Source organism: Neovison vison, chromosome 7 (assembly GCF_020171115.1).
Source record: "Neovison vison isolate M4711 chromosome 7, ASM_NN_V1, whole genome shotgun sequence".
Taxonomy (NCBI): domain Eukaryota; kingdom Metazoa; phylum Chordata; class Mammalia; order Carnivora; family Mustelidae; genus Neogale; species Neogale vison.
Genome location: NC_058097.1, coordinates 195,230,503 through 195,244,340, shown reverse-complemented (window position 1 = coordinate 195,244,340; position 13,838 = coordinate 195,230,503).

The following is a 13,838-nucleotide window of genomic DNA, read 5'->3' as shown; positions in this document are numbered from 1 at the left end:
GTTATTACCTTATTACCAGGGCACAAACAGGAGTTTTCTGTCTCCTTAGAAAATACAAGTCCAACAAGATGGGATTGGGAGGGAGACAAACCATAAGTGACTCTTAATCTCACAAAACAAACTGAGGGTTGCTGGGGAAAGGGGGGTTGGGAGAAGGGGGGTGGGTTTATGGACATTGGGGAGAGTATGTGCTTTGGTGAGTGCTGTGAAGTGTGTAAACCTGGCGATTCACAGAACTGTACCCCTGGGGATAAAAATATATGTTTATAAAAAATTAAAAATTAAAAAAAAAGAAAATACAAGTCCACCTCATGTATGCCGTATTCCTGCCTCAAAGGAACCACGTGAATCTAGACATGAGGAAACAAGAAAACAAATCCAGATTTACAAAATACCTCACCTGTGTACAGAAGTATCCATTTCATGAAAGAAAGGAAAGGCTGAGAAACTACTGAAAATTAGAGAAGTCTAAAAAACATGATGATTAAATGAATTTCATGAACCTAGAGTTGGTCCAAGATCAGAAAAAACATAGCTTAAAAAAAAATGGCGGGGGGGGGCAAAAAAATCCCTATAATTGGAACATTTGACAAAAATGTGAATATGGATTATGTATTTGCTAATATATTGTATAAATCCTAAATTTCCTAGATTTTGTCATAGTATTATATAAGAAAGCACCCTTTTATCTAAAAGACGCATACTGAGGGGTATCTGGGTGGCTCAGTTGGTTAATTGTCTGCCTTCGGCTCAGGTCATGATCCCAGTGTCCTGGGATTGAGCACCACGTCAAGACCCACATGAGGCTCCCTGCTTCTCCCCCTCTATCTTCCTGCAGCTCCCTCTGCTTATGTGTGTGTGCTCTCTCTCTCTGTCAAATAAATAAACATCTTTTTTAAAATAAATAAATAAAAGATACACCCTGAAATATTTAAGAGGAAAAGTTTATGAAATGTATTAGCAAAAAAATATTAAAAGTAATTATATATTGGGTGCCTGGCTGGCTCAGTGGGTTAAGCCACTGCCTTCGGCTCAGGTCATGATCTCAGGGTCCTGGGATCGAGTCCCGCATCGGGCTCTCTGCTCAGCAGGGAGCCTGCTTCCCTTCCTCTCTCTCTGCCTGCCTCTCTGCCTACTTATGATCTCTCTCTGTCAAATAAATAAATAAATAAAAAGTAATTATATATGTAGTTGTATGTAGAGCAAATGATTCAAATGTTAGTAACTGATAAATCCAGGTGAAAAATAGATAAGTTTGGGGTGCCTGGTTGGCTCAGTGGGTTAAAGCCTCTGCCTTCGGCTCAGGTCATGATCCCGGGGTTCTGGGATCAAGCCCCGCATCGGGCTCTCTGCTCAGTGGGGAGCCTACTTCCCCCTCTCTCTCTGCCTGCCTCTCTGTCTACTTGTGATTTTTGTCTGTCAAATAAATACATTTAAAAAAATAGTAAGTTCTAATGATATAATCTTGCAATTTTTCCGTAGGTTTGCCATTTTTTTTCAGCTTTATTGAAGTATAATTGACAAATAAATTTGTTAAATATTTGAAGTGTACATAATGGTGACTTGATACATACACTGTGAAAGGGTTCCTACTATCTAGTTAATGAACACACCCATCACCTCACATATTTATCGTGTGTGTGTGTGTGTGTGTGTGAACATTTAAGTTCTATTCCCTCAGCAAATTTCAATTATGTAATACTGTTAACTATAGTCACCCATGTTTTACATTAGTTCCTCAGACCTTACTCATCAGATAGCTGAAAGTTTGTATCCTTTCACCAATGTCTCCTTATTTCTCCCATCCCCCAGATCCTGAAAACCACTTTTTTATTCTCTGCTTCTGTGAGTTTCATTTCTTCTGCCCCACCCCCCACCTTTTCTTTTAAAGATTTCCACATATAAGGGATACAATGCAATATTTGTGTTCCTCTGTCTGGCTTATTTTTCTGGTTTCTGATTATCTTGTCCTGCATATGGCTAGTGAGAATATCCAAAATCACTATTTTGATACTGTTTTACTAGAGCCATTTATTCTACTCTCTAGCAGCATCCTATTAATCCTTATTTGGAGTGTGTACATGGAGGGCAGAGCAAAAGAATTCAGTACCTTGTCATGTCCCAATAGCACAACTGAACATCTTGATATCCAGAAACAGTACACATGCAAAAAGAAAATTATGCAACATCTGTGGAAGTTTATATAGCAGAAATGGATTAAATTTAAGATAAATCAGGGGAAAAAATCTACAAAACTGTATCCAATTTGTGAAATTTTATCATACATAACATTCTATAAACTAGATTAAAATTATTAATATTGAATATGACTTTTTCCCTAAATTGACAAGATAAAAGAAAATTTGGCATGTTATTAACTTGTTTCAAGTTGTAGTATGCATGTGAATCATTTGTATTAAGACAAGATTATTTTGGGCTACTTCAAATGTAATGTTCTATTATGTGTGAGAAGGAGTTTTATACTTAATACCAGCCATTATTCTTATACCAAATGTGGAACTTTCATACAATTTTATTTTTTTTAAGATTGTATTTATTTATTTGACAGAGAGAGACACAGTGTGATAGGGGACACAAGCGGGGGTGGTGGTGGGAGAGGGAGAAGCCGGCTCCCTGCTGAGCAGGGAGCCCAATGCGGGGCTCCATCCCAGGACCCTGGGATCATGACCTGAGCTGAAGGCAGACGCTTAACGACTGAGCCAGCCAGGTGCCCTTATACAATTTTACAAAGGATAACATTGCCTTCTATGCACTAATTTTGTGCAGTTTCATAAATAAAGCTTCAAGAGGATGACTTTACCCTTTATTGTCTCTTGTTATAAAATCCACCATTCTAAGAGTTTAGAAAGTAAGCAGAAAGAATTTTGCACTGTCATCAAATATGACAGATAATACATCTTTAAGGTAATAAATTTTTCTGTCTCCCTTAAAAAGGCATTTATTTGAGAATAGAGCAGTGCTTTATTAATTTATAAATACACTAATCTACAGCTCTTTCTTTCTTTCTCTTTTTTTCCCCCAATTTATTTATTTTCAGAAAAACAGTATTCATTATTTTTTCACCACACCCAGTGCTCCATGCAAGCTGTGCCCTCTATAATACCCACCACCTGGTACCCCAACCTCCCACCCCCCCGCCACTTCAAACCCCTCAGACTGTTTTTCAGAGTCCATAGTCTCTCATGGTTCACCTCCCCTTCCAATTTACCCAAATTCCCTACTCCTCTCTAACGCCCCTTGTCCTCCATGCTATTGGTTATGCTCCACAAATGAGTGAAACCATATGATAATTGACTCTCTCTGCTTGACTTATTTCACTCAGCATAATCTCTTCCAGTCCCGTCCATGTTGCTACAAAAGTTGGATATTCATCCTTTCTGATGGAGGCATAATACTCCATAGTGTATATGGACCACATCTTCCTTATCCATTCATCCGTTGAAGGGCATCTTGGTTCTTTCCATAGTTTGGCGACTGTGGCCATTGCTGCTATAAACATTGGGGTACAGATGGCCCTTCTTTTCACGACATCTGTATCCTTGGGGTAAATACCCAGGAGTGCAATTGCAGGGTCATAGGGAAGCTCTATTTTTAATTTCTTGAGGAATCTCCACACTGTTCTCCAAAGAGGCTGCACCAACTTGCATTCCCACCAACAGTGGAAGAGGGTTCCCCTTTCTCCACATCCTCTCCAACACATGTTGTTTCCTGTTTTGTTAATTTTGGCCATTCTAACTGGTGTAAGGTGATATCTCAATGTGGTTTTAATTTGAATCTCCCTGAGGGCTAATGATGATGAGCATTTTTTCATGTGTCTGATAGCCATTTGTATGTCTTGATTGGAGAAGTGTCTGTTCATATCTTCTGCCCATTTTTTGATGTGTTTGTCTGCTTCGTGTGGGTTGAGTTTGAGGAGTTCATTATAGATCCTGGATATCAACCTTTTGTCTGTACTGTCATTTGCAAATATCTTCTCCCATTCCCTGGGTTGCCTCTTTGTTTTTTTGACTGTTTCCTTTGCTGTGCAGAAGCTTTTGATTTTGATGAAGTCCTAGAAGTTTATTTTCGCTTTTGTTTCCTTTGCCTTTGGAGACGTATCTTGAAAGAAGTTGCTGTGGCTGATATCAAAGAGATTACTGCCTATGTTCTCCTCTAAGATTCTGATAGATTCCTGTCTCACGTTGAGGTCTTTTATCCATTTTGAGTTGATCTTTGTGTACGGTGTAAGAGAATGGTCGAGTTTCATTCTTCTACATATAGCTGTCCAGTTTTCCCAGCACCATTTATTGAAGAGACTGTCTTTTTTCCACTGTATATTTTTTCCTGTTTTGTCGAAGATTAATTGACCATAGAGTTGAGGGTCCATATCTGGGCTCTCTACTCTGTTCCACTGGTCTATGTGTCTGTTTTTATGCCAGTACCATGCTGTCTTGGTGATCACAGCTTTGTAATAAAGCTTGAAATCAGGTAAGGTGATGCCGCCAGATTTATTTTTGTTTTTCAACATTTCCTTAGTGATTCGGGGTCTCTTCAGATTCCATACAAATTTTAGGATTATTTGCTCCAGCTCTTTGAAGAATGCCGGTGGAATTTTGATCGGAATGGCATTAAAAGTATAGATTGCTCTAGGCAGTATAGACATTTTAACAATGTTTATTCTTCCGATCCAAGAGCATGGAATGGTCTTCCATCTTTTTGTGTCTTCTTCAATTTCTTTCATGAGTGTTCTATAGTTCCTCAAGTATAGATCCTTTACCTCTTTAGTTAGGTTTATTCCCAGGTATCTTATGGTTCTTGGTGCTATAGTAAATGGAATCGATTCTCTAATTTCCCTTTCTGTATTTTCATTGTTAGTGTATAAGAAAGCCACTGATTTCTGCACATTGACTTTGTATCCTGCCACGCTGCTGAATTGCTATATGAGTTCTAGTAGTTTGGGGGTGGAGTCTTTTGGGTTTTCCATATAAAGGATCATGTCATCTACGAAGAGAGAGAGTTTGACTTCTTCATTACCAATTTGGATACCTTTTATTTCTCTCTGTTGTCTGATTGCTGTTGCTAGGACTTCTAATACTATGCTGAACAAGAGTGGTGAAAGTGGGCATCCTTGTCTTGTTCCTGATCTCAATGGGAAGGCTGCAAGCTTTTTCCCATTGAGGATGATATTTGCTGTGGATCTTTCATAGATAGATTTGATGAGGTTCAGGAATGTTCCCTCTATCCCTATACTTTGAAGCGTTTTAATCAGGAACGGATGTTGGATTTTGTCAAATGCTTTTTCTGCATCAATTGAGAGGACCATGTGGTTCTTCTCTCTTCTCATAATAATTTGTTGTATCACATTGATTGATTTGTGAATGTTGAACCATCCTTGTAGCCCAGGGATGAATCCCACCTGATCATGGTGGATAATCTTTTTAATGTGCTGTTGGATCCTGTTGGCTAGGATCTTGTTGAGAATCTTAGCATCCATATTCATCAGTGATATTGGTCTGAAATTCTCCTTTTTGGTAGGGTCCTTGCCTGGTTTGGGGATCAGGGTAATGCTGGCTTCATAGAAAGAGTCTGGAAGTTTTCCTTCTGCTTCAATTTTTTGAAACAGCTTCAGGAGAATAGGTGTTATTTCTTCTTGGAAGGTTTGGTAGAATTCCCCAGGGAATCCGTCAGGTCCTGGGCTCTTGTTTTTTGGGAGGTTTTTGATCACTGCTTCAATCTCGTTATTAGATATCGGTCTATTCAGGTTGTCGATTTCTTCCTGGTTCAATTTTGGTAGTTTATATTTTTCCAGGAATGCATCCATTTCATCTAGGTTGCTAAGCTTATTGGCATATAACTGTTCGTAATAACTTCTGATGATTGTTTCTACTTCCTTGGCGTTAGTTGTGATCTCTCCCTTTTCATTCATAATTTTATGAATTTGGGATTTCTCTCTTTTCTTTCGGATTAGTGTAGCCAGTGGCTTATCGATCTTATTGATTCTTTAAAAAAACCAGCTTCTAGTTTCATTGATACGTTCTACTGTATCTCTGGTTTCTCCCTCATTGATCTCAGCTCTAATCTTGATGATTTCCCTTCTTATGTGTGGAGTTGGTTTGATTTGTTGTTTATCCTCCAGTTCTTTAAGGTGTAGAGACAGCTGGTGTGTTCTGGATTTTTCAATTTTTTTGAGCAAGGCTTGGATGGCTATATATTTTCCCCTTAGGACCGCCTTTGCTGTATCCCATAGGTTTTGGACCGAAGTGTCTTCATTCTCATTGGTTTCCATGTTGTTTCAGTTTTTTTTAAGATTTTTTTTTTCTTTTGTCAGAGAGAGTGAGCACAGGCAGACAGAGTGGCAGGCAGAGGCAGAAGCAGGCTTCCTGTTGAGCAAGGAGCCTGATGCCGGACTTGATCCCAGGTCGCTAGGATCATGACCTGAGCCAAAGGCAGCCGCTTAACCAACTGAGCCACCCAGGCGTCCCACAGCTCTTTCTTTGTATACTTTTTGGCATATGTATTTTTCATTCTATGGTATTTTCCAAAACAACATTCTCACATCTCAATAAAGCTAAACAACAACAAAATTCTCACATCTGTAATGAATTAGTGTAACATAGATACAATTATCAGGAAAGACAGACACAGGGGATGTACTAATTGTAGAAAAAGATATAGAATTATCCAAGTTGATGCATTAAGCAAGAAGCAAGATGACCTAAAATTCTGCTCATCTAAGGTGGCATTTTTATGTGACATCTGTGATTGTCATCATAGCACTGGGATTTTCTGGTGACTGAAAACATAAAATAGCACAGATTCTGGTAATGTTATATAGCTGATTATTTTTTCTGAAAATGACTTTATTCTATCCAAAATTTTTGAAGGATATTTTCACTCGATATAGAATTATATGAATTTTTTTTCTGCATCACTATTTATGATGTTGTTCCAATGCATTATAACTTGAATTATAATGATGAGAAGCCAACAACAATTTTATCATTGCTCCTTATATGAAATACGGGGGTGTTTTGGTCTCTGATGGCTTTGTCCCCCATTTTTTAAAATTTATTTTCAGCCTAACAGTATTCATTGTTTTTGCATCACACCCAGTGCTCCATGCAATCTGTGCCCTCTCCAATACCTACCACCTGGTTCCCCCAACCTCCCACCCCCCCCCGCCCCTTCAAAACCCTCAGATTGTTTTTCAGAGTCCATAGTCTCTCATGGTTCACCTCCTCTTCCAATTTCCCTCAACTTGTCAATTATCATATGGTTTCACTTATTTGTGGAGCATAATAAATAGCATGGAGGACAAGGGGAGTTAGAGAGGAGAAGGGAGTTGTCCCCCACTTTTAATATTTATTTGACTATTCATTTATTTCTGGTTAAAAATATAAGCTCTTCACAAATATTTAAGTGTCTATTGTTGTACCTTATTGTTATCTGTAAGAACAATATTGTACAGCAGAATTCTAGAACTCGTCTTGCATAGCAGACATGTTCTATCCATTCAACAGCAGCTTATCATTTTTCCATTTTCCCAGCTTCTGGTAACCACCACTCTACCTTCTGCTTCTATGAGTTTGATTATTTTAGACACCTCATGTGTGGACTCTTGCAGTGTTTGTCTTTTTGTGATTGGCTTATTTCATTTACCACAGTGTCTTCAAGTTTAATCAACACAGGACTTCCTTCTCTTTTAAGGATGAATCATTTTCTGTTTTATGTATATTCCACATATTCTTTATCCATTTTCTTTACCTGTCAGTGGATACTTAGATTGCTTCCATATCTAGGCTACTGTGAACAGTGAACATGGAATGCAATAGCTATTCAAAATCTTATTTTAAATTCCTTTGACTATATACCCAGAAGTAAGATTGCTGGATTATATGGTATTTCTATTTTTAATTTTTAGAGGAACAGTTCACATGGTTTTTCATAGTATGTATGTTGTACTTATGAATATTAATGACCTAGATAGGGTCAGTCAATATTTTAGATACCCCAAGCTATTGCTAGTAGAATTAATTTACAGAATTAAGGGATACAACAACTATAAAAACTCAATTAATAGCCATACCTCCAATTGATACTTCTAAAATGAATTTTGATCAAGAATATTCTAATATGCAAAAAAGAATATTATAATATACAGTGGAATATTACTCAGCCATAAAAAAGAAGGAAGCCTTGCTATTTGCAACAATACGGATGGAGCTAGAAAGTATTACGCTAATTGAAATAAGTCAGTCAGAGAAAGACAAGTATCATATGATTTTACTCATATGTGGAATTTAAGAAACAAAACAAATGAACATAGGGAGAAAAAGAGACAGGCAAACTAAAAAACAGACTCTGAGCTATAGAGAACCAACTGATGGTTACCAGAGGGGAGAGGGTAGGAGATGGGTTAAATAGGTGATGGGGATTAAGGGGACTTGTGATGAGCACCGAGTGTCATATGTAAGTGCTGAATCACTAATGTGTGTATCTGAAACTAATATTACACTGTATGTCAAATAACTGGAATTTAAATATAAACTAAAACAATCTTAATAAAAATTATCTTAAAATAACTATAAATAGGGGCATGTGGATGGTTCAGTTGATTAAGTGGCTGACTCTTGGTTTTGGCTCCAATCATGATCTCATGGGTTGTGGGATCAAACTCCAAGTCAGGCTCTGTGCTCAAGAAGTCTGCTTGACAATTATCTTCCTCTGCCCCTCCCCCAACTCATGCTCTCTCTCTCTCTCTCTCTCTCTCTCTCTTTCTTTCCAATAAACAAATAAATCTTTAAAAAATAAAATAACTATAAATAAATATCTAGGATAGGGTTGCTATAACTCTACTTATATAAGTATCATTACATGATTTAATCATATGAATCAGTTCCATCTCAAAGGATATTTCCCTTTGTCAATTCTCTTTTTTTTAGGATTTAATTAACTAATTAATTAATTAATTTAAAGAGGGCAAGAGCAGAGGGAAGGGCAGAGGGAAAGGGAGTGAGAATCTCCAACAGACTCCACACTGAGTGTGGAGCCCTATGCAAATTTCCGTTCCACAACCCTGAGATATCAACATGGGCCAAAACCAAGAGTCAGCAGCTTAACCTACTGAGCCATCCAGATGCTCCTCTCCTTGTCAATTTTCCATAATATTTTCTTTTTATAGATACCAATTGTCAAATAACAAAGAGACTTAACATTTGAAACCATGAATAATAATTCATGAAAAAGAAATAAGAATTTGGACATTTGGATATAGAAAAAGCTGGGGATGAAATAATAGGATATTACACCAACATTTTCAATAATGCACATTTTACAAGCAACGTCTAATGAAGTAAATTGTTCTTGTCCTGAAAGAGGAGGTAGAAATATCTTAGAGATACCTGATATGGTCTGTCATGTCAAAACCCAGAGAAAATAAACTGATAGCTCCACTAAAGTTGATTACTGTCTTGAGAAGTGTCTGACATCTTAGCACCTGTGGGACTCTGACTTTTCTGTGCCAATCAATGATAAAGACTTCTTGTCTCTGGGGATCTTGGGCCATTCCAAATGTTTGACTGTCCAGTACTCTTAATGGACTACTTCTCCTCACAAAGAATCTGAAGTGAGGGACACCTGGGTGGCTCGGTTGGTTGGGTGTCTGCCTTCAGCTCAGGTCATGATCCCAGGGTCCTGGGATTGAGCCGCACGTCCGGCTCCCTGCTTGGCAGAAGCCTACTTCTCCCTCTCCAACCTACTTCTCCCTCACTAACCCGCTTCTTCCCCTGCTTGTGTTCTCTCTCTCTATGTCAAAGAAATAAATAAAATCTTTTAAAAAGGATCTGAAGTGAAAAAAACCTTCCTGAGAGTATACATTATACTTGGTGGAATGGTTTCTTGAAAAAGGGTGATTTTACCCATAGAAGACAGACGTGTTGGTTGGTTATGTTATATTTACCCTTTAATTTAGCTGCCAAAATAAATAACTCCGACCATAACACACAAACCCCCCCCCCCCACTGAAAGAATCAGTTTAAAGTTTACGGTCTAACTAGTTATAAGTAATTAAATAGCTTTGGATTTGTTATTTTTTGCTATCGCCAACCCTTCATGTAGTTTCTAAATTGATACCAAAAGAAAGGCAGAACAACACATATGTAAATTAAGAACAGATAACCTTAATTAGGCTTTTTTTTTTTAAGATTTTATTTGTTTATTTATCAGAGAGAGAGGGAGAGAGAGCGAGCACAGGCAGACAGAGAGGCAGGCAGAGGCAGAGGGAGAAGCAGGCTCCCCGCCGAGCAAGGAGCCCGATGTGGGACTCGATCCCAGAACGCTGGGATCATGACCTGAGCCGAAGGCAGCTGCTTAACCAACTGAGCCACCCAGGCTTTTGACTGGGATTTAAAGAGCACTGGTTTCACCCTAATAATGAGGAAAAGGTGGATAAAAACTAAAAAAATCATAATTTTTTGGAACTCACTAGAGAACTGAGGGCACAGGACAACCGAGTAGGCTGAAAACCAAGAGAGAAAAGAAATGACACACAGACTGTCTTACCTGTGGCAGAGCACAAGAAGAAAAAGGTGGCTTCCATACCAACAGGTAAGAAATTAGTTAGAATTTTATTAAATTGCTGAAGATTGAATGTGAGTTAGTGTGACAGTAGGAAGCCCCTGGGGCTCCAGACACAAGAGTCCTATCCACCTACAGATTCTTTTCCATGGGCCTCCCTCAGGTGTTGACATTAAAGACTGGGGACAGATTGAAGACTGGGAAGTGCCTTCCTTGATTTTGCAGGGAATGTCTCTGTGGGAAAGGCATACAATGCAACCCCTATCTGGGCTCTCTTCTTCAAAATTCTTAAACTGCTGGAAGAGCAGTAATAACTCCTGCCAACTTCAAGGCACTGTTGCCGGAGGAAAGTAAAACAAATAAAAGCCCACAACTCCTGGAGAGCAACAGGAAATTGTCCTGAGCTCGGGATCCTATTTCAACATTAGTAAATCTATGCTACCACAGCGGGAATGGTAGGAAATACTCTTCCATGCAATTTCGGCCATAAAGGTGAGGCTAAGGTTCCCTGCCATGAGGAGGAGGGACAGACATGCTGGGGAAGAGCCCCTCTCAGGCATGGAGGGTCCTGCTTAAGACTGGAGGCCAGATCAGGACAAGAGTGAATTTGCCCTGTTCCCACACCATCAGCCTGAAAAGTACCAAGTGACAAGCTTTTTCTCTCAGATAGTAAGTACGACCACTTCCTTCAACAAGTGTTCAAGAAATATGGGTTTCAGAAAATCTTTCTTACTTTCATGGTTTAGAACTCTCTCTCTCCATCATGGGAAGGAAAACAGTTTGGGACATTTTGAAAAAGTAAGCCTGGTTTTGTCTCATGTGCTTTAACTTCCAAGGTCTCTGGCTTGTCCAACAGAAACATCTATCTTCCACTCCAAAATCAACTCTTGTAAAGACAGAAGTGATTTGCCCTGATCCCTTTCTTCTGTGATAAATCATATGCTGGCAATCAGCTGCCTAACCATATTTTGGTATCATTTTATCATGTGTTTATTTGGGAGGAGCAGGAGTTCCAGATTGAGGCAAGATTCATCTAACACAGTGATGTGAATATGTATACACAGGAGTATAGGATAAACTCATCAGAAAAGTCCAAAATGGGTTTTGTGGATTTAGTGAATTAAGTGATTCAGTAAGAGTTTTTTGAAGGAGAGGTACACACATTTCTTCAGTAGAACAACACGGGAAATTTTTAAAAAATTTTTCTCTCTGTCATTTCATAAATATGAGCCTCATGGAAAAGGACTAAACCTAGAGCACCAGAAAAGAATTATTTCCACTATCTGTACATGCATAATTAATTGTATTCAATTACTCTTTCTTTATTGAATAAGATATTTACATATGCTTATCATGCATCAGGAACTTCTTTAAGCAATTATTGTCTAAGCCATTATAATTATGTATATCTAAATGAAGAAAAGATGTAATTTCATTTCTGCTTATTTGTAGGGTTTTAAAAACTGGAAAAAAGCATTGTTCCTGGGCACCTGGGTGGCCCAGTTCATTAAGTGGCTGCCTTCAGCTCAGGTCATGATCCTGGAGTCCCAGGAACAGGCTCCATATTGGGCTTCCTGCTCAGCAGGGAGTCTGCTTCTCCCTCTGACCCTCACCCCTCATCCTCTCTCTCTTTCTCTCTCTCAAATAAATAAAATCTCAAAAAAAAAAAAAAAAGCATTGCTCCCACACTGATGATAAAAAAAGGCTGGATAAACTATAAATCATACATCTTCTGGAACTCATTAAGGATCTACAGGCACAAGGCAACATACCACCCTGAATTCCAATTAAAGAAGCGCACCTCTTCAAAAAGAGAGGACACACAGACTCACTTATGGCAGAGCTGGGGAAGAACTTAATATTTCCTCAAAACCCTGAAGAGTGAGTGCCATATTTACTCCTCTTTCTAGATACAAAAACAGAAGCATGGGAAGAGGAAATAATTTGTCCCAGGACATCTAGTAGGGAAGTGGTGTAGTCAGGATCTCAACCCTGTTGATTTAGCCCAATCATCCTCCCTCTGAGCCACTATGTGATGCTGCTTCTGTCATCATCGCCTGGACCTGCACCCAGCACCCAGAGGAAAACACATAAATAGAAATAATGCCACTGCTCCTGAACCTTTCTCCTTGTATTTGGTCCCAAAACGTGTGAGAAGATTTATAACTGCATTTTAATAGAACAGAGCAAAGATAATAACCACAGAGTTGAGGAAGAGCATGAAAAATTCTTGGTTACCTGATACAACAACATTTTTGTCAGCTGGGAAAACTACCCAGAGAGGTTAAGAGACTAGTTTAAGATATGGGTGGTAGAGACCCAAATTTTGACTGACTGAGTGTTAAGGTTGAAAGAGACAGAGGCTTAGGGCTCTGGGGTCTGGGGCTGGGACACAGGCGACACTACCCTTTTGTTGTAGTCAGCCTTTGTGAGATGTGGACTCTATAGAGACCAAAACATCCACTCTGCTGATAGGGACAGAACAGTTTCAGTGGCCTCTGGTCTTGGAGAAAGAGTAAGGAATGCTTATAATGACGTCAACCTTATGAGATAAAATTGAGAATTGGTATTCTGGGAATCAAGACTCCTAGAGAGGGCAGGAAGAAATATGTGCAGACCTGTGCTTTGCTGTGTCCATGGACTGAAGGAGCACACGAGACTTTTCAACTTTCTCTCTCTACACTAGTCACCTCTGTCTCTGCTCCTCTGATGGGAAGGACTCTTCTTCCCATCATAATGAAACTAACCACTAACCTGATGAACAAGGATAAAGGTGATGAGGACAAGGACCTAGAGAGTGTCAAACTTCCCTCCTTGGTTGTTTTACATAGAGGTGCTGAGACTCAAAATATGTTTTCTATGAACCATCCTTTTCTTCCTGAGAATGGTAGAACAAGTGCTAATGTTGGGGTAGCTGGTACTTTTCAGAGGGAAAAGGCTCTGGGTTTAAAATCTATCTCATTCAGCCACACCGAGCCTCAGTGACCTCCTCCATAATAATGAGACTAAGAAGTGTCCCCATTGAGGCACTGGGATGTTTAACCACAGCTTCAAAATGGGCAAGGGAGAGGGCACAGCTTATCCTTACAAAGGAGGATCCTAACAACTTGAGTGACTCCATGCAAGCATTTTCTCTTCTGCACATATGAAAGAAATGAGACCAGATTCTGCAAATCAGACCTCATCCCTATCTTTCTTATCACCCTGCTTTCATTGCAGGTACTTGGGAATGGGAAGGAGAGGTAAAACGTGTGGCTTATGCA